Genomic DNA, 14440 nt, shown 5'->3' with positions numbered 1-14440 from the left:
CGAGCAAGGATGAGTGCAGCCTGGATGAGTTGGCGAGACCTCACTGATGTGTTATGTGACAGATGGATGCCAACCCATCTTGAATCTAAGACCTACAAGAGAACCATCCTCCTGTTGCACTGTAGGGCCCCTGAATGCTGGGCAGCAACAGGAGGGAGCAAAAGCTCTCTCCATACCATGGAAATGTGAAGGCTCCATTGAATATAGGGCACTTCCCTTCCTGACCACATCACACATGACACCATTTGACCACATTTTGGTGTGGCACCAATTACAGAGAAGATGAGAGAAGTCCGACTCTGCTGATAAGGACACATCCCGAGAGCAGCATCTTCCACCATGGCCAAGGCTGCCTACCGACTAGAAGTCAATGACTGGTGACCTTGTGGGCATCCAAAACAGGGATGGCAAGAGGTCATCAACAAAGATATGGAAGTTGCAGGCCTTCTCCTAGGCGATGCAGGTGACGGAGCAAAGTGGCCCTCAATGATCCCAAAACCGGACCCTGCACCTCTGGGAATATGCTAGGAAGAAGAAGATGGGGCCCTTGGTTCTCCCTGGACTTGGTTCTTTAGTTTCACACTTTTCATGACCCAAGTACATCATCAGTGTTGTACAGCTTCCTACAGCTTGACTCGCTGAGTGACCATTCAAAGTTACAACGGACCCCCTCAAAAGTATTTACCACATATTTCGGTTTACGACCATTTGCAACGTTCCGTGGTCACCTGATTCTATTTTTTTTAAATAAATGTTTTTTAATTTTAATTGAAACAAGTACAGCATCTTTCTTTACATCTGTAGAAAATGTATCAATCGATTACAGATCCTCCACGGTCAACAAACATAACTCATATTCATACTATTCAGTTTGTTTTTAAAATAAAAGTAGAAAAAGAAAAAAGAAAAAAAAAGAAAAACGAGCCGCAGTATACAAGTGAATTCTTATTGTTCTAAGGATTGAAACTGTGATTCCACCCTCCCCCCTCCCCCCTATAATCCCCCCTCCCTAACCCCCTTACGGCTTCGCAGGTCCCATACCCGGCATAATTCTTTAACAAGCATTTGAGTATAATAAGGCCAGCTAACTTTAAAATTAAAAAAATAAGATAAAAGTAAAGCCAAAAAGCAAAAGGAAAAATAGTAGAAAATAAGAAATTAAAAAAGAAAAAAACACACACTCACACACAAAAAAAAGAAAGAAACAAAAAGGGTCAATAAACCCACTACGTTAACACAGCTTCCCATTATCTGTAAATCTTAAACAATGTAGCTCATTCCAAATTTCAATTATTTTGCTACTTGCAGGGTTTCAAACCGTATTAGAGCCAGGTAAGTTGATCAATTAGAATTCCCCAACTAAAAGTCTCCTTGCTTTATCTATCTATTCAGACCTTTAATTTATCTCTTTTTTTATCCAAATATCCAAACCTTTCTATAACACCATTAAACTCAAATACTTCTTTCATTTTTCATTTCCAACACCTCCCTTTCTATCCTTACCCACCTCCACATATAAATTTTTTACCTTCCACCCTGCCTTTATCCTTATCCACATATATATTTTATCCACATTCATTGCTCCTCCCATGTTTACTCCACTTTCCTGAAGATTCTCCGACCAATCTTTCTTAACCTTATATTAAGATAGCAACTCAAACAAACATCAGCTTGCGTTCTAGCCCCAGGTAATCTAATTAAGCTTTCGCTACCCTTCCCTCTCCCACGCACCTCCCAACTCCGTTCTTCCCAAACCACAACTCAAAAAGATCACAATTTCCGCTCTCCTCGCCTAAGAAAATAATTCATGCACAATTTGAGTTAGAGTTCAGACAAAACTTATGTACAATATATGTCCACAATCAGTGAGTGAGGAGAAGAGGGAAAGAGAAGGGAGAAGTAAAGAGGGAGTGAGAGGGAATGTAAGGAGGGTGAAATGGAGGGAGGGGGAGATGTCTGAGGGGGTAGGGAAGTAGAAGAGGGGAATGCTGGAGGGGTGAAAGGAAAGTTGGAGGGGGAGAAGAGAGGGTGTATGGGGGAATGAAGTGTTATGTTGGGTTTTTTTTTTCTTTTTTCTTTTTTTTATGCACAGTATATAAGTGATTGTATAAAATGAAAATGAAAATGAAATAAATAAAATGTATTTCTTGAGAAAACAAACATAACTCATATTAACTTAAGCATTATTATATATCCATTTTCATTTGACTGTAATTATTATTTAAAAGTATTAATACAAGTAATAATCTTGAACAATACCTGCCCACACCAGTGGGAAAAGAAAAAATCAAAAAGAAAAGGCAAAAAAAAAAAAAATAGGACAAAAAAAACCAAACAAGCATGACAGGCAGGGAAAAAGAACAAAACACAGGTATCTATTTAAAAAAAAAGAAGTATATCAGCTGGTTACAACATGCTTTGGTGCTTCTCTTCCATTAATTCATATTAATTCAAATATCTTAACTCAAATGTTTACCATATTAACATCATTATACCTCCAGTTTTAATTGCCTATATTTATTTAAACATCCTTCATCCTTAGCTATACCAAAAAATTAATCCATAACACATGCTGACATTTCATTTACTACTTATAAAGTCCTCTATTTACATCAAATCCTCATATCCTATTTTAGCTGAACATCCATAATATATAGTTATATCATATATCATAACATTTTCCCAGTGTTGATTAACATTTGATTGTATGTATTTTATTTAGTTTTTATAATAGTGGTAGTTATTGTAATTAATACTCTTTATGTATAATCCAAAAATGTTTTCTCATATCCAATTGTTATTTATCATATCGACTCCACATTACATACATTACTATCAATATCAATTATTATTCAGCTATATCTGTTACAAAGAGAGCAATTAGATTAGCTAGATTTCTTCAATCTATCAGCCAATTCCACATTATATACATTACCATCAATATCAATTATTATTCAGCTATATCTATTACAAATTAAAATAATCAGATTTAGCTAATTTTAAATTATATTCTTGCATCTGTCAGCCTGTGTCCCTCCAACAGCAAAATATTCTTAATCCAGTTGCCATTCGTTGAATAAATTTACCAAATGTTTTTATAAGCAAGTCCAGACAAAAATATCTTCGCACCTTTTGGCTCTGAATGTCAGTGATGAAATAATAATGTTGTCCCGGGCTTGTAAAATTTTTCAGATTGACTTTAATTCTCCAGGGTGGAGTTTCCATTTCTCCTGCACTCTGTCTCTTTAAATGAATCTTCCTTATGGCTCCCCCCCCTCCTTTCTTCCTCTGAGATAGACCAGACGCCATTTCTCACATTTTCCATTTGTATTTCAGGAACATTCAAACATTCAACAATCTCAGTTTTTCCTTCATATTTTAAAATCATATGATCCAATTTTCTTTCCAATTTCTGAAAAGAGTCAAAAAGCTCTTGACATGCGGAAGAAAGAATCTGAAATGAGGCTTCAGACGCCATGATGTGTCGCAGTTAGAAATTCCAAATATAAACACGCTGAAAACTGTGCAATCTTATCTGATCGTAAACACAGCCAGGTAGTAAAGATGTCAGATCGTGACAGGATAATTAGTAGAAAGTTGACTTTACGATCCACTTAAAAAGAGTCAGTGAGGGGGGTTGCCGAAGCATTCCTTGAAGCATTTAAGAAATAAAGTAGCCACCAGCCATAAATCCATTAAAAAAAGACCAATTTGCCGCTAGATTCTTCTATTTTATGGTTTCAATTAGTTTAGGCTTTTAGCGCGGACAGTTTCTCTTGAATAATAAAATCAGCTTACCAGATGACATCACTTCTGCCATTCTTAGGGGCAACCTGCAGTTTCAGTTAGCACGCAGCTAATCCAGAAAGGAATTGGCACGAGGAGTAAATACCCCCCCCCCCGCAGAGACTTTGCGGGTGTCTCTGAGGTCCTGGGTCTCTCCTCACCTTCACTGTCATCTCCGGGACAGCTAGAGTTCAAAGAACCCGTCCAAAAATCCTTCGGAATAGAGGAATTTCAGGAATAGCCTGAAACTCCGTCTTCTCACTGCTAAGCCCCGCCTTCTTCCACCTGATTCTATATTTTTGATGCACATACCCAAAACCAGCATTTATTTTCATTTCCCTGCAAAACTGGCCCGTTGTAAACCATTGCTTCACTTACCGACTGTGTTCACTTACCGACCGCCGCAAAAAGCCAAGCTTCTCTAGGGCCTTCACAACTTGCAACCATAGCCTCCATGAGGGTCATAAGTTGAGAATGACCCTGTGTTTTGTCTTTCCACATAGGAACTCCAAGCTTACCTGGAAACATCGCCCGATAATAGTCTCGTGTTTTAGTCCCGGTGTGCATTTTATCTTTGCTTCGGGAATCAGCATTGCAAAGGTCAACTCTGCAAGGGTCACACACAGCTCCGCCGCATCTCTGCCCATAAAACATTAACTTTTACAACCAGGCAAACTGAGATACGAAGGAGTTAAGGCTTCTCCCCGGGTGGAATCGTGCATCATTTTAACCTGGCTGTTAATCTGTCAGTGTTTTTTCTACCTTGGCCTAGCTAGCTGGCTGGGGAATTCTAGGAGTTGAAGTCCACCCCTCCTAAAGGGGCTGAAGTTGAAAAAAAAACACTGAACTAGATTTTTGGCATCAGATCTAGAAATGGTCCATGGAACATTCTTCATTTATTTGATTAGTTATCCCACCTTTGCAAGCAGTCCTCGACTTACGACAGTTCATTTAGCGACCGTTCAAAGTTACAATGGCACTGAATAGTTTAGGAACGCATCCCACAGTTACGACCTTTGCGGCATCCCCGTGGTCACGTGATCAAAATTCGGATGCTGGGCAACGGACTCCTCTTTACGACAGTCGCTGGGTCATGGGGATCCCCTTTTGCGACGAGCAAAGTACAATGGGGAAGCCAGATTCACTTAACAACTTGAGGGATTCACGTAACAACTGTGGCCAGAACTCACTTAACGAATGACTCACTTAAGGATGGAAATCTTGGGCTCAGTGGTGATCCTAAGTCAAGGAGCATCTATATTACATATTCAAGGTGGCAAAGATGCCTAACTCTTCTTTCCCCTGTTTTCTCTTCAACAACAACCATGTGAGGTGGGTTGGACTGAGGGAGATAGACTGGCCAGTCACCCAGCTTCTTTCATGCCTAAGGCGGGACTAGAACTCTCTGTCTCCTGGTGATTGGCCCAAAATCATCCAGCCGGCTTCCATGCCTAAGGCGGGACTAGAACTCTCCGTCTCCTGATGATTGGCCCCAAATCACCCAGCTGATTTTCATGCCAAAGGCAGGACTAGAACTCTCCATCTCCTGGTAATTGGCCCCCTATCATCCAGCTGATTTTCATGCCAAAGGCGGGACTAGAACTCACCAGCTCCTGGTGATTGGCCCAAAGTCACCTAGCAGACTTTCTTACATAAGGCAGAACCCACAAAGTACTGGAGATCAGCTCAAAAGTCGCGAAACCCACTTTAATTCCTAAGGCGAGACTAGAACTCATTGTCTCTCAGAGTTTAGCCAAAGTTGCCAGGTTAGCTTTCATACTTAAGGCGGAACTAGAATTTGTGGTATCCTGGTGATTGACCTAAAATTACCCAATGAACTTTCTTACATAGGTGGGACTAGAACTTCCAATCCCACGATGATCGGTCCAAATCCCACTTTAATTCCTAAGGCTGGATTAGAACTCAGGGTCTTCTGGTGATTCACAAAAGTCACCCAGACTTACCTCCTGTACTTGCGCAACTGTCCCTGACACCTATTAGCTCTTCGGTGCCAGGCATCCAGGAACAACTCACTACTGGCATCCGGCTCACTCTCCCTTGTCTACTCCCCACTGGTCCAAGGCTCAGGCGCCTCCTGTGGCCAACCAGCCTCTCTGCGCCGTACTCAGAGTCGGAACCCTGTCCAGGCTCTTCCACATCCTCCAGAGCCAACTCATAGGGCCCCTCGCTGTCGGAGTCTGGTGGCAGCTTCAACGGCTCCTGCTGGGCCACACAAGACATACGTTTTGCTATAAGTAATAATTGGATATGAATATTGAATGGTACCTATGAAAGAAAGATTAAGGTCAATAAAAAAGAACTAAGTTAAATTTAGTTAAGTTTTGTTTATTAGGGGGCAAATGTTATGATAAAGGACACAGTCAAATAAAGGAGGGATAATGATAACAACGTATATACATATATACATGGGTACAACATAAGGAAAGTGGTTGTAAATTGTAAACAATGATTTGGAAAGGAGGATTAGAAATTTTTGTTATTAAATATTATGGATGTTTAGCCAGAATAAGCCATAAGGATTCAGTGTTATTGGAAGATATTAGAAATAGCAAATGAAATGAAAGGCCAGTATGTGGTTATGTTTTAAATCTTGATATATTTTATGATGAAGGACGTTTAAACAACTATAGTCAAATGAAAATGGAGGTATGATGATGTAACATGTGTAAATATATCTGAGTTAAAATACTTAATATGAATTATGGTTGATGACTGTGGAAGAGATGCATGAAAGTCTTTTGTAACCAACTGATACACTTTCTACTGTAGGGTTATTACAATGTTCATCTGGATGGTTTTTGGAACTGCGGTTACACGTAATTGCAAGCGTCAGCAATTCTTTGCTTGCAGTGTTCCCAAGCATGTACAAGGACACAGGATGAAACAATGTATAACCTGTAACATTTGCTGCTTTGAATGTATAATATTTGAGTCTTTCATTGTGTGTGAAAACATGCATATTCTCATGAACACCAATGATGTAATTACTAACCAATTACTGTACCATGGAGAATTGTTAACCAATAATGGAATAACACGTAAAGTAGGTAAGAACTGAGAAACTAAGAAACTATAAAAATCCTGTCTGATGCTCAATGAAGTTGCTGTTGATTCTCAATAAACTGCTGTTGATTCTGCTATCCGTGGATTGGTTTCCTTTCACTCATCTTCAGCCTCCAGGGACAAATGCTACATTCTAGAGGACGTAAAGAAGGAGGATTCTTTGTGTTGTGTCTGTTTTGAAAATAAAAAATAAAAAAATTATATATATATAAAAAATTAACGTTGATTGGATGAAGGCAAATATATGAGTCCCAGGATAATGTCTATGAAGCTTCTCCGTCATTCAGGTCCTGGTTGTCCCAAAGGTGCTTTTTTTTTTTAATTAAGAAAAATTTTTAGTTTTTAATTTAAAACAAGTACAAAATCTTTCTTTACATGCTATAGAAAGTGTGTCAGTCGGTCACAAATAAACTAATAATCCTCCACAGTCAACAAACATAATTCATGTCAACTCGAACATTTTAACTCAAATATTCATACATATCACCATCATCATATATCCATTTTCATTTGACTGTAATTATTATTTAAAAATATTAATAAAGATAATAATCTTAAACAATACATGCCCACACCAGTGGGAAAAGAAAAAATCAAAAAAGAGGGGGGGGGGGAGACAAAAAGAACAAAGAAAAGGTAGGGAAGAAAGAACAAAAACAAAAACAAAAACAAAAAACAAAAACAAAACAAAAAAAGAACACAGGTATATATTATATATAAAAAAGTATTTCAGCTGGTTACAACATGTTTTGGTGCATCTCTTCCATTAATTCATATTAATTCAAATATCTTAACTCAAATGTTTACCATATTAACATCATCATACTTCCACTTTTAGTTGACTACAGTTATTTAAACATCCTTCAACCTTAACTATGCCAAAGAATTAATCCATAACACCTGCTGACATTTCATTTACTTGCTTGTAGAATCCTCGATTAACATCAAATCCTCGTATCTTATTTTAGCTGAACATCCATAATATTTAGTACCAAAAAGTCCATCTTCCATGCAGTATAGTTTATTATCATTCTCCCTTCTTTATGTAGTTATATCATATATCATAACATTTTCCCCATATTAATTAACATCTAACTGTATATATTTTATTTTATTTTTTAATAGTGATAATTATTGTGATTAATAACCTTTGTATATAGTCCAAAAATATTTCCAACCTTCCTTTCTCATATCCAATTATTATTTATCATATCAACTCCACATTATATACATTACTATCAATATCAATTATTATTCAGCTATATCTATTACAAATAAGAGTAATTAGATTTAGCTAATTTTCAATTGTATTCTTCAATCTATCAGCCTATGTCTCTCCAATAGCAAAACTTCCTTAGCCCTATCACCATTCTTAAAACAAATTCCCCAAACGTTTTTATAAGCAAGTCCAAACAGAAGTATCTTCGCACCTTTTTGCTTAGGGTGCCTTTGGTGTAATAACGTTGTCCTTGGCTTGTTCCACTCATTTTGTTTTTGATTTTCAAGGGTGGTATCAAAAATTCTGCAAATAATGTTTCATAAAGTATTGATTCTTTTATGCTTCTCATTCCTCCTGCAATCTGTCTTTTAAGATAAATTTTTTGTATAGCCGCCCCTCTTTCACGCGTTGTATCTCTTTCCCTTTCTGCCTCCGAAATAGACCAGACGCCCGACGTGTCAGCAAGTTGAGAGACTTCCTTTCTGACATTCTTCATTTGAATTTCAGGAGCACTCAAACATTCAACGCTCTCACTCTTTCTTTCATATTTTGATGTTAAAGACAAGAGATAGTCCAGTTTTTTTTCAGATTTTTCTGAAAATTTTTCATACGTATCAAACAACTTTTGAAAAGCGGAAAAAATCACTTGAAATGAATCACTTGAAGCAAGTACAGACGCCATGATGTGATGCAGAAAATATTCGCAAGTAAGGACACGCTGAGAGCTATGCAGTCTTATCTGATCTTAGACCAACACAGCCAAGCAGTAAAAGTGTCAAGTTATAAGAAGCCAAATTAAAGTAAATTGGTTTACAGCCCACTTAAAGAGAGAGCCTGCGGGAGTGTTGAAGTAAAGTAAACTTTCCTTTATCCACGTAAACAGCATTCAAAACATTAAAGAAATAGGGTAACCACCAGCCATAAATCCATTAAAAAAAACCAATTCGCCGCTAGATTCTTCTGTTCTTTGGTTTCAATTAGCTTAGATTTTAATGCGGACCATCTCTCTTTGAGTAATAAAATCAGCTTACCAGTTGGAATCACTTCTACCATTCTTAGGGGCTACCTGCAGTTTCGGTTAGCATACAGCTAATCCAGAAAGGGTTGGCAAAAGGGGTTAAGTTCTGAGCCCCCCCCCCCGCCCCCGAGACCTGCAAACGTCTCTGAGGTCACTGGATCTCCCCAAGCCTTCACTGTCCCTCCAGGACAGCTAGGATCGAAAACGACCCGTCCAATTCTTCCGGAATAGGGGAATTTCAGGAATGGCCTGAAACTCCGTCTTCTCACTGCTAAGCCCCGCCTTCTTCCCAAAGGTGCTTTTTCAAGAGGCAACAGGACTCTCTTGGTTTTTCTTTGAAAATGTTTCGCTTCACCTCCAAGAGAACTGAAGAAACTTCTTGAATGAGAAGCAAAATGTCTTCAAAGAAAAAACCAGAAAGTCCAGTCTTCTGAGGACGCCTGCTGGAGCCCATCTTCAGGGAACTTCTCTCTACCAGAATATATGCTTCAGATTATTCTATGCTTCATACTTATGTGGTGCCTTCCCATTGGTTGAGTGGTGTGTTTGGGTAATGTTGATTGGCTTTCTATTTACCCACAACCTTAACACAGAATATGGTTTTTAAGATGTTAGTTTAATGAAAAGACGGACCAGTGGTGACATGAAAGCAGTCTTCCAATATCTCAGGGGCTGTCCCAAAGAAAAGGGAGTCAAGCTATTCTCCAAAGTGTCTGAAGGCAGGAAAAAGAAACAAAGAACAGCATAGCATAGCATACCATGGAATAGGAATAGGAATAGAATGGAATAGACATATGTAGGGTTTTTACAGTGAATCATCTGGATGGTCCTTAGAACTGAGGTTACACGTGTAAGTACAAAGTGCGGCAATCTGCGGAAATATTTGCTTGTCAGCTATTCTTTGCTTGCAGCGTGTTCCCAGGCATGAAGGACACGGGATGATGAAACAAAGTATAACTTGCAACATTTTATTCATTTGAATGATAACACTTGATTCATTCAGCTGCAACAACATGCACATTCTCACGAACACCAATGATGTAAGGCCTAACCAATTGTTGTGCCTTGGAGACTTGTTAGCCAATAATGATATAACACGCAAAGTAGGTAGAACTAAAGAAGCTGCAAACACTATAAGAATGATATTTCATGATTAATAATTTTGCTGTTGATTCTGCTATCTATGGAATGCTTTGTTCAATAAACTTTTGTTGGTTTAGCTATCCGTGGGTGGATTACATTCTTTCATCTTCAGCCTCGGGATCCTAATCACTACAGACATAGACATAGAAATTAGAATAGAATAGAATAGAAATAGAATAGCATAGAATAGAATTCAAATAGAATAGAAGAGAATAGAAAAAGAAATAACATAACATAGCATAGAAATAGAAATGGAATAGAATAGAAAGAATAGAATAAGAATAAGAATAAGAATAAGAATAAGAATAAGAATAAGAATAAGAATAAGAATAAGAATAAGAATAAGAATAAGAATAAGAATAAGAATAAGAATAAGAATAAGAATAAGAATAAGAATAAGAATGGAGATGGAGATGGAGATGGAGATGGAGATGGAGATGGAGATGGAGATGGAGATGGAGATGGAGATGGAGATGGAGATGGAGATGGAAATGGAAATGGAAGAGAAGAGAAGAGGACCTTGGGGGTCTTCTAGTCCAGCCCCCTGGTCAAGCAGGAGGACCTATACCAGTGATGGCTAACCTTTTCCGGACTGAGTGCCCAATGTGCGTGTGAATTGGCATGAATGCGCACATGTGCACCCAAACCCTCTAAATGCAATGTCCATGCGATCCCACAGCAAGAGGCACGCTTCCTGTGCTTGCATACGTGCCCCCCCCAATGCACCCCATCTCCTGCACATGTGCGGCAGGGACCTGAACACCAGTTGGCCAACGGGCGGCGAGCGGTGCCGGAGCTGAACTGAGGAGACAGCTTGGGCTCTGCATGACACCTCTGGCACGTGGGCCATAGGTTTACCATCACGGAGCTGTACCATTTCAGAGAAGTGACTGTCTAGTCTCTTCTTAAATGGATGGAAACTAATGAAGGAGAGAAGCAAGCTGCAATTAAGGAGAAATACCCAGAGAGTCAGAACAATCAAGCAGTGGGACAACCAGTCTTCATAACTTGTGGTTGCTCCAACTCTGGAAGTTTTAAAGAGGTTGGACAACCATTTGTCTGAAGTGATATAAGGTCACCTGCCTGAGCTAGGGGTTGGACTAGAAGACCTACAAAGTCCCTTTCAAGTCAGTTGTTTTGAAATAATTGGAGAATTCCGTTCAGTTCAAAGTTTATTCTGATTAAGACAATAGCTGTGACTCTTGATAACAGCAGATAACTGTGTTCAGCGAGAGCATTGAAGATATCCATTTTTAATAAGGTATTTCTTTAACAGACATTGGGACTCTGAATGTAACATCATCTCATATTGTTGTTTGACTTATTATCTTTTATTTCGTGCATAAAGTCTTTTTCAGTAATGAAACTGTTTTTGTCCAATCCAGGAAACGTCCAGCAAGTGAAGGGCAGCTCAAATCTCTGGAGAAACCGCAGATGCCTTGATATGCCCTGTAACCCCATAAGAAAGAAGGAATTGTTAGGTGCAAAACTGATTCCAGGGAGATCTGAAGCCACGAAGGTCATTCAAAGCGGAAGAGGTCAAGAAACTCCGAAATGGAAAAGCTGCTGGTGTCTAAAGCCACTGAAGCAAACTCCGCTCTGGAACCAGAAGCTGCATTGAATGACAAAAAACTTCACAACAATTTTATTTCTTTCTTCATCTAAGTTAACTAGTTGTCCATCTCACAAAGAAGAGATTCTGGAAGGTCTGCAAGGAAACTAAAATACAGGGAATCTTTGACCTGCGACCCCAGTCGGGTCCAAAACTTTTGTTGCTAAGCGAGACGATTGTTAAGTGAGTGTTGCCCCATTTTACAACCTTTCTTGCCACCTTTGTTAAGTGAATCCCTAGAGTGGAATTAAGGAGAAACTTCCGGACAGTGAGGAAAATTAACCCCTGGAATAGCTGCCTTCAGGAATCGTGGGAGCTCCATCACTGGAGGCTTTCAAGAAGAAACTAGAGAGCCCCTTATCAGGAAATAGTGTAGCTTCTCCTGCTTGATCAGGGGCTGGACTAGAGGACCTCCAAGGTCCCTTCCAGCTTTATTCTGTTCTGTTCTGTAAGTTAGTCACGTGGTTGTGAAATGAATCCAGCTTCCCCATCGACTTTGCTGGTGAGAAGGTCACAAAATGGGATCACGTCCCTCCTGGGACAGCGCGACCGTCATAAATGTGAGTCAGTTACCAAGCATCTGAATTTTGATCATATGACTGTGGAGATGCCGTAACGGTCATAAGTGTGAAAAACAGTCATAAGTCACTTTGTTCAGTGCCGTTGTAGACTTGAACTGTCATGAAACAAACTGTTATAAGCCAGACGACAAAATATCATATAAGATAATGTAACATCACATCACATAATGTCATATATCATATATCATGAATCCTGTATCCTGCATCATATATCATGTACCATGTAAGAATAAAGTGGATCAGCCATAATCTTGGTTGGGGTTTTTGGAGATCCAGCAGGTGGAGAGCCTCCCTCCCTCCCTCCCATTGGGTCATTCCATAGGAGACTCCTGGCTTTGCTCCACATGATATGACCAATGTGATCAAGGGGACCCTCCATATCCCACCCCTGTCACCTGGGGGAGTGGGAGGCCCCTGGAGTCATGGCCTCAGCTGTCCCCATGAGACATAAAGGATGCAGTGATGTCATGGCCCCTGAGGGCAGACTGGGAAAGGCCCAAGGGAGGAGAGGAGAGCTTTGGAGCCTTGAGTTAAGCAGCTCTGCTTTCTCTCTGCTGCCTGTCGCTCACTCTCCGTCTTCTCTCTCTAGAGGAGTTTTAGTTTGGTTGCGGTGCCAAAACAGACAGTTGTAGAGGTAAAAAGGACAAGAATTCCTCTGTAGAATCAGAAGCTCCTTGGGCAGTCGGAGCTTTCTGAGTTGACCAGGGAAGAACATGTAGATAGGTAGATAGGAGATAGATAGATAGATAGATAGATAGATAGATAGATAGATAGATAGATAGATAGATAGATAGATAGATAGATAAATGATAGATAGATGATAGATAGATAGATAGATAGATAGATAGATAGATAGATAGATAGATAGATAGATAGATAGAGACAGACAGACAGACAGACAGACAGACAGACAGAACCACCAATGAACACTTTGGAGTTACAAACTTTCTCTTTTGTTGATAGGATCTGTTTCCAGGTCTAGCAATCATTCTTTACGGCAGGATGTCTCACAGGCTGAACAAGTTGCCCTGCCTGAAGAAGGACAGCCAGAAGGCCCGTCCTCAGATCACTAATAATGACCCGCAGCGGTCGGACCAGAGAGCCCAATTCTCGGGCTCCCACCCATCCACTTCTTCAGCTGCTCAGCGAGCCACACAGGTCCTGCCTGTGATGAAATCTTCTCCAGCTCCAAAGGAGCCCAGGAAGAAAGTGCAGCTTCCATCACTGGGGCTGCCTGATTTGGCCAAGAAAGGAACTGTGAAGACCCCTCCGAAGGGTGCTCAGATGGAGGTCAAGCATGGCCAGAAGGAGCCTCCTTCCCTCCCAAGAGGGCCTGAGTGGGAAAAGGGTCGGAGCAGCAGCCTTGACCAGGGGAGAAAACGCTCCCAAGATGCCATCCTATCTTTATATCCAGGTATCTATGCTACAGGGCTGGGCTACTTCTGGAACCAACCTTCTCCTATCACATCAGCCCATCCCACCCTATCAACCAATCAATCAATCAATCCATCCATCCATCCATCCATCCATCTATCAGAACAGAGCCAGAAGGGACCTTGAAGGTCTTCAAGTCCAACCTCCTGCTCAAGCGGGAGTCCCTACACCATAACAGACAAGTGACTGTCCAGTCTCTTCTCAAAAGCCTCCAGTGATGAAGCACCCACAACTTCTGGTGGCAGGCTGTTCTACTGGTTGGCTGTCCTCACTGTTAGGAAGTTTCTCCTTAATTCCAAGTTTCTTCTCTCCCTTGATTAGTTTCCATCCATTGCTCCTTTTTCTGCCTTCAGGTGCTTTGGAAAATATGTGGACCCCGTCCTCTTTGTTCCAGCCGCTCAAATACTGGAAGACTCCTCTCATGTCTCTCTCTCTCTCTCTCTCTCTCTCTCTCTCTCTCTCTCTCTCTCTCACACACACACACACACACACACACACACACACACACGCACACCGCCCTTCTTTCCTCTACATGAGCGAAACCCAAATCCTGCCACTGTCCT

Source organism: Thamnophis sirtalis, unplaced genomic scaffold, assembly GCF_051295495.1.
Source record: "Thamnophis sirtalis isolate CommonGarterSnake01/CBP01778 unplaced genomic scaffold, rThaSir2_p1.2 scaffold_5, whole genome shotgun sequence".
NCBI lineage: Eukaryota > Metazoa > Chordata > Lepidosauria > Squamata > Natricidae > Thamnophis > Thamnophis sirtalis.
The sequence above is the reverse complement of the archived record's forward strand: the minus strand, read 5'-3'. Positions refer to the sequence as shown.